At 43.9% G+C, this 15622-nt stretch overlaps 1 long non-coding RNA gene across 1 annotated transcript; it reads left to right on the top strand.

Moving 5' to 3' along the window:
• Positions 1-7327: 7327 nt before the first annotated feature.
• Positions 7328-14620, top strand: LOC124237241 (uncharacterized). The gene is made up of 3 exons (XR_006887967.1): positions 7328-7488; positions 9272-9524; positions 12278-14620. It is a non-coding gene; the product is annotated as an uncharacterized LOC124237241 (long non-coding RNA).
• Positions 14621-15622: the final 1002 nt, after the last annotated feature.

The raw sequence follows: 15622 nt of genomic DNA, 5'->3' as shown, positions 1-15622 counted from the left end.
AGTGGCCTCCAGCACCCACATTTACTGGGCAAATCCATCATTCGTTGGGGCAAAGGGAATCTTCAAGTGAAATAAAGGACAACACAAATCTTTCACGTAATTCAAACTCTATTCCAATTTCTGAAAGTCTAATCTATTTAGTTAACATTTTTAACAGTGGCTTTTTCAAACCTTAACCCTATTAAAGGGTGACTGAGGACTGGCAACAAAACCATCATGTCACACAAAAGGCTTCTTCCCGATGCTATTTCTAGCCTGGTTGGAAACTGCAAGCTTTAGAAATCTACCAAGACCATCTAATTTTGCTGGATTTTTTGCTCAGTGCTGAGGCCTGTGGGTTTGGATAAAAGTCAGAGCAGTCTGTGGTAACATCTCAATACATACATTTTCATATAAAAATATTATGAGAAAAAGAGAGAATAGGGGTGCAAATGTATTAAAGAAAAAAAAGATGATTCCAGTATTTTATAAGTTCAAATGATTTTAGTTCTCACCCAAAGTAACATCGCAACTGAGAGTGAAACAATTCATTTGCCTTCAGCGTGCTTGGTGGTAAGTGGAGCTACTCAAGTTCCTTCCAGGGAGTCCAGGGGTGGATACCGTGTCCACTCTGACTGTGGTCATTCAGAGAAGCCTCGGGAATGGGAATTAGGCAGAGCACACGGGGCGGTGGATCACGGAAAGCAGGCTGGGGGAGTTTGCCTGGAAATTGCTGAGCCTGTCCTTGAGTGGGTGTAGGCTCCCCAGGAAGCACAGACGGGGAGCCAAGGGAGGAAATAACAAAGCCCAGGAGCAGGCCTCGGCGCCGGATTCAGACAGAGCCCTCGATGGGCCAGTAAAACCCCTCGTCCTGAGTGCTGATGCCTCTCGCTTCAGGAAATGGCCTTCTCTCCAAGAACTTATGCGTAGCTGGGCAGCAAGGGGTGTGGTGGAAGGAGGTCCTAGCGGGGAAACAACTGAAAGAAGCCTTGGTTATTTTGCAGAGATTCCTTCGTAAACCACATAATCATGTGTTAATTTGGTTATTTTGTAAGTTCGAATTTTCTTATGATGAGATTTCTTTAAGAAGGCACAACTGGAGGCTGGCCCAGTGGCAGGGTAGTTAAGTTTGTGCACTCTGCTTCGGTGGCCCAGGGTTCACAGGTTTGGACCCCAGGCATGGACCTAGCACTGCTTGTCAAACTACGCTGTGGCAGCATCCCACATAAAACAGAGGAGGATTGGCACAGATGTTAGCTCAGTGACAATCTTCCTCCCAAAAAAAAAAAGAAGGCAGCACAGCTGTTGTTTATATTTCTGAGTGAGCCACTTGAAGGGCAAAGTTTACATCTTGGTTAGTTTATTATTGTTTATCTGTTTTGTGAAGATATTCTTTCTGCTCTATTTATAAAACCCAGTTAAGAGCTGCTTGGTATTCATTTGGCATCACAGCTATTGTGTAAATAAGTTTATTTTTTATTTTTAAGAATTTCCTTTGTAGAGTATGGCCTCAAGTTAAGAGGGCAAACACTTAAATTAGCCCTCCCTCCGATCACCACCCTGGGGAGAAGTGTGGGGGTGTTGTCCGACCTGAATAAAAGACAGCAGGGCAGGGAGGAGCTGGCAGGGCAGCGACACGATTCACAAACACGCTAAGAAGTCGCTGCGATAGACAAATCCTGCCTTCTGGGAAAGATGTGTGAAACCCACTCCTCTAAGCATTTCCTTTGGAATCACACCACACGGCTATCTTTTTATTTGCTTTCAGCCACAGCTGTTGACTCAAGGAGATGGTGTCAACTGTTGTCTTTCCTGTTGCAAAGCTCATTTGGCTTCTGAGCCTTCTCTCAAGACCGGGCACCTGAAGATGGATGTAGAAAGGAGGAAACTGGAGAGTGCAGACAGGCAGGCGTTTGAGAAGTCAGCCTCCCCAAGGCCAGGTGCTTGAGGATTAGGGAACAGGCCCTGACTTGTTTCCCCTACAGTGTGACATGTGTCACAGCATGGCCGCCACCCCATCCATCCCGGATAACACCCCAGGGGTGCTTTCAGGCGAGTGGCTGAAACCACTGATTAGGTTAGTGAACTAACCCTCCATTATCCGACTGAATGAGCAGGAGGGAGAAATACAGGGGAGGAGGGGACGAAGGACATCCTCTACTTAGAAGTGTTTCGTTTTCTCAATCAACTTCCTCATTTGTAAAGTGACACTATTATTCATCATCAGTGATATCGGAAGGGTAAATAAAACTAATGTGTACAAAGAAGTCTGCCAAGGTTCTGGCCCACAGAAGACACATAGTCTACCGGTGTGAATCTGAACGTCACCCTTGGAGGCAGCCCCAATCCTGGGCTGTGGTGGGAAGTCCACCGTCACTCACAAGTGCACCCATTCCAACAGCCGCACGTATGACCCTGCGCCCAAAGTGGTCATCCTTGCTGAGTCTAGTGTGCTTGTTTCTAAGCTGTTACCTCTCAGCTTCAAATCCATCCTTCTGTGCTCCACTCTGGGAGTCCTTAGTCAGGTGGTCCTCTGTGAGAGTCAGCCAAGAGAGAATCCTAGAGGAAGACTGGGGGGCAGGAAGAAGGGAATGTAACGGTGCAGTTGGTTCCCACCGCAGCTTGTCCCTGAGCTCCTAGAGCGGTCTTAGCGTCCGCACCGCCTCCCCCACAGAGACAGCAGCACCAGCCAGGCGGTGCCCCTTCTCAGACACCTGAGTCCCTGCTCCGTGGAATGTCTCCTCAAGTTTCCAGGTTCTGACAACCCCAATGTCCTCCCTGGATTTTCCTAACCTTAGAAACGATGGACCCTTTCGGCTGCTAATATTGCTGCATTACCTTGGTGCGTCCTTGGGACTTTCCAGTTCTTGAACATTTAGATCCGGTACACGCCTGACGCACCTTGCTTTTCTCACATCACGGTATATCTTGTAGATCTTTGTGCATCTGGATCTTCCCCACTCTTTAAGTTAGCTGCATGGTATTCCTTTGGGTTGATGTATCAACATTTATTTAACTAGTATCTTAACAGTGGCTTTTTGGCTTATTTCAATATTTTACCAGTTCCAACAATGTTTTAGTGAGTGGCATGGCAACATTTCACACACCATCCATCATTTTGCGTATGTGCACGTATATCTTGGGACAGGTTTTCTAGAGTGAGGTTGCCTGGACCTGAGGGTGGACTCCTTTAGATGTTGTGGAATTGCCCTCCACAGGGACTATACCAACTCACCCTCACGCTGACAATGTGTGAGAGGGGCTGCTCCCCCAGCTTCTCCAGCAGGTGTCTAAACACTTCTGCAGTCCATAGAGTGAGGCTCTCATTGAGCTTCTGAAGTCCTGGCTGTGATAGTTGAAAGACTCTCTCTCTTTTGTAGGCCTTACAAATCTAGACTTCTGCTCTGCTGATCCATCAATGTGCTCTTTCTCCAGGCAGACAGAGAGCACTGGGCTTTTTCCTAGGCCCATCTCCTCTGCTCTTCCAGCACAAAGGTGAAGCCTGGAGTGAGGCAGCCTGGGCATCAGAACTCTAGCTTTGGAGTCCAAAGCCTGAGGGCACCTCTGGATGTTAATTTGACCTCCTCCACATCCTCACCTCCAGATTGCACTTCAGTGTTATCCTTCTACATTTTTATTTCAGGGAATTTGATCTGATTTTGCAGGCAGTGGGGACCTGTAGAAAGGTTTCCTCAGGGGAGTGGATGGGGGGATGGAATGATGGGGGAGGGGCCTGGCCCCAGGTGTAGGGATCCTGGTGATCCAGCCTGGAGGCCTGATGAGGGCAGTGCAGCAGCAATGAGCTGGAGAGACTCCAGAGAGGGAGAAATGACAGCCTCCTGATAGGATGGAGGGAGACAGGAGACCTGAGGAAGACCTCACAGATGATGCCAAGACTTGTAGCTTGATGTACTTGGTGAAGAGTGAATGGAAAAGAAGGAGCAGGGGAGAATAAAGAAAAGTTTTACATTTATATGTATATTTTTTGACTCTTCTGTTTCTTTTCTTTCTTTCTTTCTTTTTTTTTTTTTTTGGTGAGGAAGATTGGCCCTGAGCAAACATCTGTTGCCAATCTTCCTCTACTTTATATGTGGGGCACCACCACAACATGGCTTGATGAGGGATGTGTACATCCACACCCAGGATCCAAACCTGTGAACCCTGGGTCACTGAAGCTGAGCACATGAATTTAAACACTACACCACTGGGCTGGCCCCTTTTTTCTAATTTTTTAATGAAAAATTTAAAACACACAAGAATGTTGGTTGAAAGTAAATTGAATACTCCTACACTTATCATCTAAATGTAAAAGTTATTAATACTTTGCCATATTTGATTTATACATACACACACAGATACACACACACAGAGATGTGTGTTTTTGCAGAAACATTTGAAAGTAAGTTGCAGGCATCATGAAAATTTATCCCTAAATAATTCGGCATGTATCTCCCAAGAATAGGAACATTCTCCTTCATAAACACGAAACTATTATGACATTAAAGAAAATTTATGCCATTTCTCTAATGTTATGTAATTTAAAGCCCATGTTCAAATTTCCCACATTGTACCCCAAATATCTTTTATAGCTGGCTGTTCAAAGCAGAACCCAATCAAGTTTCATGCGTTGCATTTGGTTATCTCACCTTAGTTCTTTTGTTCTAGAACATTCTCTGTTTTCTAAATGATGTTGACTTCTATTATTTATTGTCTTTTTGAAGAGACCAAGCCGGTTGTCTTAGAGATGTCTCACAATCTGGATTTATCTGATGGTTACCTCATGGTGTCATTTACCTTGTTCCTCTATCCCCAGTGTTTTACATAACAGGAGGTTAGGTCTAAAGGCTTGATTACATTCAAGTTAAACATTTTTGGCAAAAATAATTTACAGGTAATGCATACACTTTCTATTTTATCCAATCAGCAGGTATACAATGCCAGGTTTCTCCACAACTGGTATTACCCTATCTGGCCACTTGATTAGTTAAGGTGGTGGCCATCACTTCCCTCCATTGTAAAAAGACATTTTCTCCTTTGCAATTAGCAAGTGACTTGTGGGGTGATATTTTGGCACCTTTCAAACATTCTATCTTTCATTCTAACTTATATTTTGGAAAGTTGACCTGTAGGATACCTAGTGGAGTTGTCCAGTGGGAAACCAGAGAAGTTTAGGGAGTTGAGGTTCAGAGATAGGACTGTGAACCACTGATTTTTGAAGGATGGCTGAAGCTGGTGAAGAAGACAAGACTGCACAGAAAGAGTATACAGAGAAGAGAAGAGGATGGCAGTGCAAGCATAGCCAGCAAAAGAGACCAGAGGGAAAAAAGTCCTAAACAAGAATATGGACACACAGCCTGGGAGATGAAAGTTTCAAGTAGCGGGTAGGGAAGGGCAGTGACAGCCAACCCTTCAAGCAGTCTCACAAGACAAGACCTAAAGGAGGTCATGGGATGTGGAAAACCCCCAGAAGATGCTTGGTAGATTGTGGAAGACAGAGTCTGCTTGACAATGAGGGCAAGGTCTGAATGGGGCAAAGGCCATCTCTTTGCAAGAAGCTGAATGTGGGGCAGAGAGAGTAAAAAGGGAATATGGTCATGGAGAAGGTTTTAATTTGCTTGCTTGTTCATTTGTAGTATGTGGTATATTCCATCCTATGTGAGGAGCGAAGGCAAGGGGCCAGTGGAGGGAGAGAGGACTGCAGAGGTAAGGGGATAGTTTATCAGTCATGATGCCCAAGGAGAGTGGAGGGGATGTGATCAAGGACAAAGGCTTTGGAAAGAATCATCCCCTTCAAGATAAAAGAAGTCAGTAAGGATGGGGGAACATGTCTGAATATGCTGGAGAGGAAAGATGGGGTAGCTCTTGCCTACTGACCTCTGTTTCCTCAGTGAGTTAGTACAATATCTCATCTTCCAAGACAGCAGGTGTGGGGGGCTCAGGCCCTCGAAGAGAACGGAGCGTTTTGAACAGCTGCTGGTGAGAATGGGAAAGGGAGCCAACACACGTGCATGGATAGCAAGGAAGAAGATTGTGAAAAGCCAACCAAAAACATGAATGAACAGGCTATTCCTCATACATCTGTAGCTTGTTAAGAAGACCATAACTTCCTAAAGGGTCCTCATTTGATTTGCATCTGCCTCTGCTATAGGTTTAGAAAGTGGTGTCCGTGGTGCCTGGAGTCAGTGTTCCCACCCTGTCTGACCAGCGCTGCTCAGACAGACTGCCCTCCTGCCCCTCATCCCCGGCCCGGGAGATGTCGAGAAGTCAGACTCACAGAGGCCCATTGTGGCATGTCAGAACCCACAGAAAATGTTCCTCCTGTGCATTATTTATGACTTTCCTGCATTTATATAATATCCAGCTTCCTGAAAGTAATTTGTTTTGGATTGTGTAGTGCTGGGCAGCACATCAAAGGTATGCTAAGCAGTGGTAATAAACCATTGAGGTTTATGGTCACTGAGGTATTAAATATCACTCATAAATTACAGGGTGAGTATTTGAAATGAGCTATGGCTTGGAGAACAGTAGGCGCCCCATCTCTGCACATATTAATTGCTACTGCCTGGCTTATTAATTATCAATAGTTTCAAAGGCTTTGTTGCTGTTGTTTTCTTAAGAAACCATTCTATGCCCTTTCTATGGTTCTGTAAGTGTGCGTGAGTAGTGTGTCATGTGCGTAAGCTGGCATTAAGCATAATAAAAATGTGAGGATATTTTAGAATACTATGGAGTCTGATGGCCTTTCACTGAAAAATCAAATATCCCTCCATTTTAACCACTGGCACTCTGGTGGCTGTTTCCTAACCAGGCATGCTGCTGACTGCTTTGGACTCCAAGTGGCAAAGTCAGAACGACAGTCCAGGTCTGTTTCATTTCAGGCTTGGGTTGGTTTAGGCTTCTGGTTCCAAGGCTCTGTCCCAGAGAGTCCCACATTTTCTGCCAAATCGTGCCCCGCGCCATCTAACTCGACTCCACAAGCTCGGTTTCACTTTGAATACCCTAATGTCTTTTTTCCCCACCCACCTCTAATGTTGCTTATCATCACAGTTTCTGGGCTCCTACCATCTCTCCTCTGCCAGCCTCTGCGTATTTCTCCTCAGATGAGTTCTTTTAGGTTCTTGTGTTTAATTATCCACAAGTCCCAGAGGACGCCCAAGCACCAAACTTGGAAAGGGGTTGGTGTTTTACAAAACTGAATGGCTCACACTTTGGAGACTTAACAGTTTAAAACAGACACTCAGACCCAGAGTCAAGCCAAGGGTGTGGCCCCTTGGGGGATGCTCCCCAGCTTTGGGTGTGGGAGCCAAGTACTGCAGCAGGCAGTTGAGAGGTGTTGGGAGTAGGTGGCTGAGCCTATGAATCAGGCTAGACTCCAGTCATTAAGTGGCCTTGACTCTTGCTGGTCAACACACACCTTTCACTGCAGGTGGCTCTGCATCCAGTAAGGCTGCTGCATACTTCTGTAGTTGGATTTCAATCATACGAAAAGAGGAATCCCAGAGAGGAAAGGTAGGTAGATATAGATCATTTCTTAGGACTACAGGTGAGACCTGCTCTATCCAATATGGTAGCCAAGAGCCATGTGTAGCTAGTGAGCTCTTGAAATGTGGCGAGTGAGAACAAGGAACTGAACTTGTCTTTGTATTTAACTTCAATTAATTAAAATTTAAATTTAAAAACCAATACTTGATTCAGTTGTTAGACAACTTTTACGTATATTTGGGAAAGGTTGGATATATGAATTTATCTTCACAACTCTAAAGTTTACCACCAAATGTAGAGCAAGTATTTCTAATGAGAATTCAGCATCCAAATAGAGGTGCACTCTAAGTGTAAGATGCACGCCAGATTTTAAAGACTTAGTGTAAAACATATTTCAAATATCTTGTTAAAAATGCCTATTGATTTCATATAGAGTATTTTGAATATGTTTAGTTAAATAAAATCTATTATCAAAATTAATGTCACCTGTTCATTTTTATTTTTTTTACTGTGGGTACCAGAAAATCTTAAATTACATATGTGGCTCACATGATGTTTCTATTGGACGGCTCTGGGTTAGAACAACTATTTCTTGGAGGGGTGTGGTGACCCTTGGAGCCCATTCCTACTGAATTCTACAGAAATCTTGATTGTAGCAACTACTTGGCACGATCAGGGTAAAAGTTTCAAGAAAGTGCTGAAATACTAACTTAGGAGAAACTGCCAAGACTGGGAGTTCAGACTCTAGGTGCAGATTAAGAGTTTGAATTTCTCTATAATAAAAATCAGTAGTCATCTTCTTCTGAATATTTTTAACTTTATGTAAATGATATTTTTCCTGTATGCCCCCACAGCTTTTGTTTGCTTTGTCCTGAACATTATGTTTCTGAGTCGTCCAGAATGATACTTGTAACTCTAGTTAATGCCATTTCACTGCTGTGTCGTGCACAGTATTCCATTACATGAATGTATCACACTTTATTTACTGGCCTCCTTTTGGTGGACATTTAGATTATTTCCACCATTTAGATAGTTTCTCACTATTACAAACAAATGGTGCTATGAGTGTCCTCCTTCACGTTTCCTTGTACACATGTGCAAGAGTTTCTCTAGCGTGTAAGTCTGGAAGTGAAATGTTGAACCTTAGTGTATACACATCTTCAATTTTACTAGATAGTGTTGAATTATTCTGCAGGGGTTGTATCAATTCATACTCCCCATAGCAGCATCAATTCACTCTCTCCTTCACACGTGGTATTTTTTTTTTTTTTTTTAAAGATTTTATTTTTTCCTTTTTCTCCCCAAAGCCCCCCGGTACATAGTTGTGTATTCTTCGGTGTGGGTTCCTCTAGTTGTGGCATGTGGGATGCTGCCTCAGCGTGGTCTGATGAGCAGTGCCATGTCCGCGCCCAGGATTCGAACTAACGAAACACTGGGCCGCCTGCAGCGGAGCGCGCGAACTTAACCACTCGGCCACGGGGCCAGCCCCTCACACGTGGTATTTTTTAAATAAAAATGTTTTGCTGAAAAACCTAAAGTGTGAAACAGTGTCTCTTTACCATTTAATTTGGATTTCTCCAGGCATCTGTTCATATTTATTCATCAGTCAGGCTTCTTTTTGGACATCTTTGCACATATCTATTGCCCGTTTTCCTGTTGGGTAGTTTGCTTTTTCCTGTGAAGGACCCTTCCACCAGTCATCTGGAAGCAGATATGGAAGTGACAACTGAGCTGTTCAGTCTTATCATTGCTCCTTTTTCTATATTTTTCCTTCCCTTTAAATGCTTATCTTTTAAATTTGTCATCTAAGATCAAAGAAGGCCCTCCCCCTGTACAGCTCCCCCAAGCTTCTGCCATTTCTGCGACCACAAGGAGTCGGGAGAAGACCCAAGCTGGGGTCGCAGCAGTGACCCACCTACACAGGAGAGAAGACAAAGCAAGACAGCCTCTATTTCTTCACCACGGCGACACCATTCTTATGTGTTCTGCCTGTGTTAAGGACAAAAGCTGCTGTTCGCAAGAGAAAAAAAGATAAAAACTGGGGCTGGCCGGTGGCATAGTGGGTAAGTTTGCATGCTCTGCTTTGGCAGCCCGGGGTTTGAGGGTTTGGATCCTGGGTGCAAACCTACACACCGCTCATCAGGCCACACTGCGATGGTGTCCCACATACAAGATAGAGGAAGATTGGCATAGATGTTAGCTCAGAGCCAATCTTCCTCATATACATACAAAAAAGATAACTACCACAGTTAGCATATTTAGGTATTGAAAATGTTCCACTGAGACTATAATTAGATAAGAAAAATGGAATAATTTTAAGGTTTCCAAATTACCACTAATTTAAAAGTAGTAATGAAAACTAGTTTGAAGACGGCAAAAGTGCTTTAAAAAGCGTCCCCTGAATCTGCAGCTCACTCTCAGAGTGAATCCACGGGACAGCAATCTTTAAGCTGACACCAAGACACAAAACTCTCTCGATAATTCTAGCTACGTCTTCATAGACACTTGTACGCAGACTTTGAAAGCTTTTCTGTGGCCTGTAACAGTTTTGTTTCTTAGGGCACTTATTAGCCTAAGTACAGATATGGTCATTAAATGTTAATAATGATACCTGCTATTTACACAACACCTTTCATCCGAGGACCTCAGAGAACTGGGCAGACGTGACTCCCTAATTCACATCAGAGCCGTGAAGCAAGAGTCATTACATCCGTCCTACTGCTGAGGGAACTGAGGCACAGAGAACTTAATCACTTACTCAAGGTCACATGGGATGTTAACATCGTCACTGAGAACTGGTCTGGATCTCATGCCCTCTGTTCATGTCTGTCTAAAAAGTGGGAGTTTTCTTTCCCCCCTCTATTTTCTCCCAGGGAGTCGTGTTAAGCAAACAATTAAGAAAGGGGAGATTTTTCAGTGCTTAAAGGCAAATTTCCAGAGAGCGGCACAATGTCATATAATTTGGGAGAAATGTTTATTGAACAAAAGAATACACGTGTGTGGCCGAAGAGGAGAAAGAAGATTATATAAGTGGTATCACTGGTTTCCGATAAAAGAACTCTCAAGTCACTCCCTAAAAGAAGCTGCCTCTCATTTCTTTAAAAGTGGTTGTGAAGATTCTACCATCTCAACTGATCGTTCTCCAGTCCCACTCAAAGAAGAAGCTTCAGACATCCTCCTTTCTGCTTGACGAGTCCCAGGGAACTGCATTAGTTCACTTGCAGCCCGTTTTGCTAGGCTCTGAATTTCTTTTTATATTGAACTGACACCCGACCTCACTGGTCTTAGTGTTGCTCTCCTGTGAGATACAGAACAAACCTAAACCCTCTTCAACATGGCAGACTTTCAGAGCTTTGGACCCACATCTTTTGTTTCTCTCCAGCCTTTTCCCTGGAAAAACCAGAGTTTCGGCAACTGTAACTCCTATTTTGCTGTTTCTAGGTACATCCCACCATATTCACCCCATCTGACACACTCCGGTTGATCAAGGTCTCTCTTAAAATGTGGTACCCAGAACTAAACATAATATCCAGATGTGACTTGAGACTGGAAAACAGCTGCTCCCACTAACCACACCATGGTTCTTTCTTTATGTCAAAACTGTGGTTTAATCTTCCTGCAGCCTTTTCTTCTTCAGGCAAAAAACAAAACAAAACAAAACAGCAAAAACACCTAATTTACATTGTCATTTCTTAAAGATTTATTTTTCCTTATTTGAATAATTTCTATGCTTATTTTCTAACTCTTTTCTCTTGTATGCCTAAATATCATAGATGTGGGCATCGTCCTCAGATAACACTTTTAAGCTGATTAAAAATGGTGAGCCTCAATTTAAGTAAATCTTGAGTTTTTCTTAATCAGCTGTTGGACTGTGACCTTAGTAGATGTGCCTGGAAATTTGGGGATACATTTAATATTTGTTGTGCAAGTTACATGCTAAATGCAACCGTGGGGTTTCTTGTTTGTTTTTAGAATAAAAATAGAGGATGTGTGTGTGTTTCTGATTACAAAAAAAAAATGAACTTTAGTACAGTGGTCAATAATCCAAGTTCTGGAATCAGAGATGCAAGAGTTTCAATTCTGGCCCTACCACTTATGAGTCCTTGGACAAATTTATTTAAACTCTTTAAACTTTAGTTTCTTCATGTGTAAAGTGAGGGTAATAATAGACCTCTCTTATAGGGTTATTGTGAACATATGTAATGATGAACATGAAAGACTTCACACACAACCTGACACAGAGAAAACACTCAATAAATGGAAACTGTTTTTACTGTGGAAGTATTTGGAACATACAGAGAGGAGGACAAAAGAAAATAAAAGTCATCTGTAATCCCTGGCTCATTCCGGAAATAACCACCATTGCTATTTAGAATATATTCTTCAACATTTTGCTATACTTTCGCTACTCCTGGGTAGAAGGAGTTCTTGCAGGACAAACAAGGTCGTGAAAACTAGCAGTGAAATGTCTGATGTATCATGATAAGCTCTGAAACAGTAATCATATCAGTATGGTAGACTTAGAGGTATAAGAAATACACATAGATTTATTTTAGGTCATTATTATTATTAGAAGTTGCCTAAAAATAACACCTAATGGATCAGATATTCTATCTTTTATAAAAGTAAATCAGACGTGGGCGTTACTGGTTAAGGATGCATGTCACAGAGCATGCAGAGACATCCATCACCAGAGGATTTAAATTCCAAAAGTAGTTGATTCAAATCTACTTATCAGATTTACTCATGGGATTTATCTTATTGGTAAATAGATGTAAACTTGCACTAAATTGGTTTCTCTCTTTCTTTCTCCTAGCATTTCCTTCCCATGACATGGCCTCTACTCTGGGGAAAAGGATCTATGATTTCCAAAGCAATTTTATTTTTGGCTTCTGGTGCTGCAGCTGACACGTGAGAGTGGTATTAGACGGGGGACCACACTTGTTCACCAGGATGGAGCCTCCTGTTTCATTTCACACCCCCTTCACACAGCCTCCTGCAACTGCTGATTGTATCTGGCCGGTACCCACAGGGCTGGATTCTGGCCAAAGGGAGGAGACGCCCAGCACCAAGACCCGGAGGCATCCTTTACTATCCCTTCCTCAAACCCAGAGCCACGCCATTCCCATGTCATAAAACTTCTGAAGCGGGCACTGAAGCCAAGGGGGGCGGCGCTGACTCAAGCCGGGCCCTCGCCCTCCCCGGCTCCTCAGCCACAGGCTGGGCCAACATCTCAAAGCTGCTCAAGATGGTCCCAAGAGCGGCGAAGGCCTCCCAGGGCTCCACCAGGTGCCAGGCCAGAGGAAAGCGGGACAGGGGCGGGGGCCAAGGGCTGGAGACCCCACGGTGTTTCATGGCACAGCGACACCAGCTCAGAGGCAGATGGCCGTGGAGGCTGTTGGAGGAGCAGCCTGTGACAGAGAGAGGGTGCGGGCTCTGTGAGTCACGCCGGCAGGTGTGTTATTATCGAAGTGATGTAGGGGTTTGGAATGTGACTTAGAAGGCAGTAAGGAGACATTATCCATAAACACATTAACTGCTTCAAGTAAACGGCACTAAAAAGTGAAGGCAGCCCCATTCTTGTGAAATCTCTGCTCTCAGGCCATGAATGAGCAAATATAAGCGGTGCGTAAGCAGAGTAAGTGACACGGGCAGGCTGCCATTTCTTTCTAGAGGAAGCCAGACGTTTGTTCCTTACTCTCTGCACTGCTCCCCCGCCCTGTCCCCCGACATGATTCCCATGACCATTTGAAACAGCCTTTCTGTACGTGATATCCTGTTAGTTCTTAAGAAAATCTGACTCTTTCTTGCCCTCCTGACCCAGGAAGCAAAGCCTTCCTCTTTCTTGAAGTATTACTATTTGACGTCACGCTAGAGGGCAAGAGAGCTGTCACACTAGAAGGCAAGGGGTCCCCTATTTGTTCCTATCTTTCAGGCTCACAAAGGATGTGTTTACAACCCACTGTGCACGTGCACAGAGCTCCTCCAGCTGGGGCCCTGGACAGTGATCAATGGCGGTCACTTCCAGCCTTTCGATTGCTGACTGTAATCCGAGACGCAGAATGACCGTCTTCCAGGCTCGCTTCCACCTGCAACGTAGCTGCCGACGCCCCAGACCAGGCTCTTCTGAGCTCCATGAGCCTGTCTCCATCTGCCAACCCAGCAGCCTCACCTGAGTGCCCCTCAGGCATCTCAGGGAGCATTTTATCATCACCAAGATCACCTCGGCAAAGACAGACTCAGGGGCAGCCCTGACCAACGAGACCCATAAGTCGGATGGTGACCTGTTCCAATTTCCACATCGTGTGTGTTCCACCTTCTGCTTCCCTGTCTGGGGAGTTAGGATAGTTTACAATTTGAAACTTGCTTCACCTTGTTTCCACTTGACTTTTTCCTTTTAATAGTATTATTATCATCAGTAATAATACTAATAACAGTACCTATATTTGCCCATACTCGTGACTTTTTCAGTACCTCTAGATGTTGCATATTATTTCATTATTATTGTTTCATGATAACTTTATAGGCAGTTGGTTTATTTTGAGCAAATTCAGTATGCTATTAAAGAGTATCAATACCCATCTTTAGATTGTAATTTACTCGGTCTTCATACAAAAGACATTAGATGCTGTCTTCATACATTAGCTCAAACTTTGGCTGATGTCTGATATAAGAGATTAGTTTTTCCCAGACATAACTTTTTGCTTAACTAAAGGCTTTTTTCCTGATTGGGAGAAAGGAGCAAAAAACTGACATTTATTGAAGCCTGATATATAGCAGGCACCTTTTCATAGCTGATCTCACAGAGTTGTCCACTGGTCCTAAGAGACAGCTCTTAGTCCGTATTATAGACAGGAACGTGGGAATATTGCCCAAGGTCGCAGAGCTAATATGTGGCAGATCCAGAATTCAAAGTTCTGTCTGGCTCAAAACATTCCCAAAACGAGCCTGAATTTCTGATGTTAAATGCAAGACTCTTAGAATCTCAAAGCCATAAGTAAGTATTCAGCATTGATAAGACTAAATAAATCATATGAAACCCAGTCATAAAGACAGAGTCCATAGGTCAGAAATAATCTTGTAAAAAAAAACCTGCACAGAAAATTCAACTTGTAAACTTAATTTCTTGGTAGGGACACTTGATTTTCAATTACATCACCTAAAGGATAACTAAGAAATAAATCTAATTTATTGAAGTAATGTCAGTGTTAATAAAGACTTTTTTTTATTACCACACAATTTAAATACTTCACCTTCAGCTAAATATACAACAGTATATTTCTATACTGTTTTTTAATTTAATATTCTTAGATTTTATTAGCTAAGCCATTCCCGCTGCTGGATAATAGCCATCTGTCTACAGATGAGGTCAGTGTAGACAAACGTCCAGTAAATGCCGGCCACTGTGTTGTCTGCTTTACACTGCTGCCACACTGGAAACTGGCAGAAACTGAAATCTACCAAGTGTGCATTTTAGATGAAAAATTTAGCTGGAAATGAAGCTCAACCTGCAGAGGACGCTGCAAACAGTCCTTGGCCTCTGTGGGGGGTATCTGTTGTTTGTGGCCTTCTGCAGATCATTAGACCTTTCTGCACCTCAATTTCTGCACTTGGAGGATGGAAGCAGATAGTCACTACAGACCCGTACATCCCTTGCCTCCATGATTCTATGGTTCACAGCAAGGTCACGGACTAAGTCCCACTCTTGCTTCTTTGCGTCCCTGTTGTTTGGGGCTGGGCAGTTCTTGTTTGGGGCTTCTCTGAACCCTTTCTTCCTTCGTTCCTTAAGAGCACCTGCTCCCACTCTTGCCCTGGTGAGCTGCTCCTCCCTCCCCACCACCCCAACACCCACTTGCCCTGTAATTCTGGGGAGGCAGTCACTCAGAGCACCCCACCCACCTGACCAGAGGGCTGAGCCAGTGCTGAGCACGGGATGACGCAGGGCCAACCCAAGACTCTCTGAGGTTTTCCATTCAGCAGTTGGCAGGGATATTCATCCTTGCCTTCTGGAACTCTAGCCAAAAGGATGTGGCCCCAGAGCTGCCTGTCCTCATGTCCCCTAATACGTGAAAGAGCTGGTGAGCAGCAGGCCAGGCCTGAGGCAGACTGAGGCAGAAGCCAGGATGAGAGAAGGGGAGAAGACAGATTCCTGATGGTGTTC

The sequence above is a fragment of the Equus quagga genome, chromosome 3, assembly GCF_021613505.1.
Source record: "Equus quagga isolate Etosha38 chromosome 3, UCLA_HA_Equagga_1.0, whole genome shotgun sequence".
Classification (NCBI taxonomy): domain Eukaryota; kingdom Metazoa; phylum Chordata; class Mammalia; order Perissodactyla; family Equidae; genus Equus; species Equus quagga.
The sequence above is the reverse complement of the archived record's forward strand: the minus strand, read 5'-3'. Positions and strand labels throughout refer to the sequence as shown.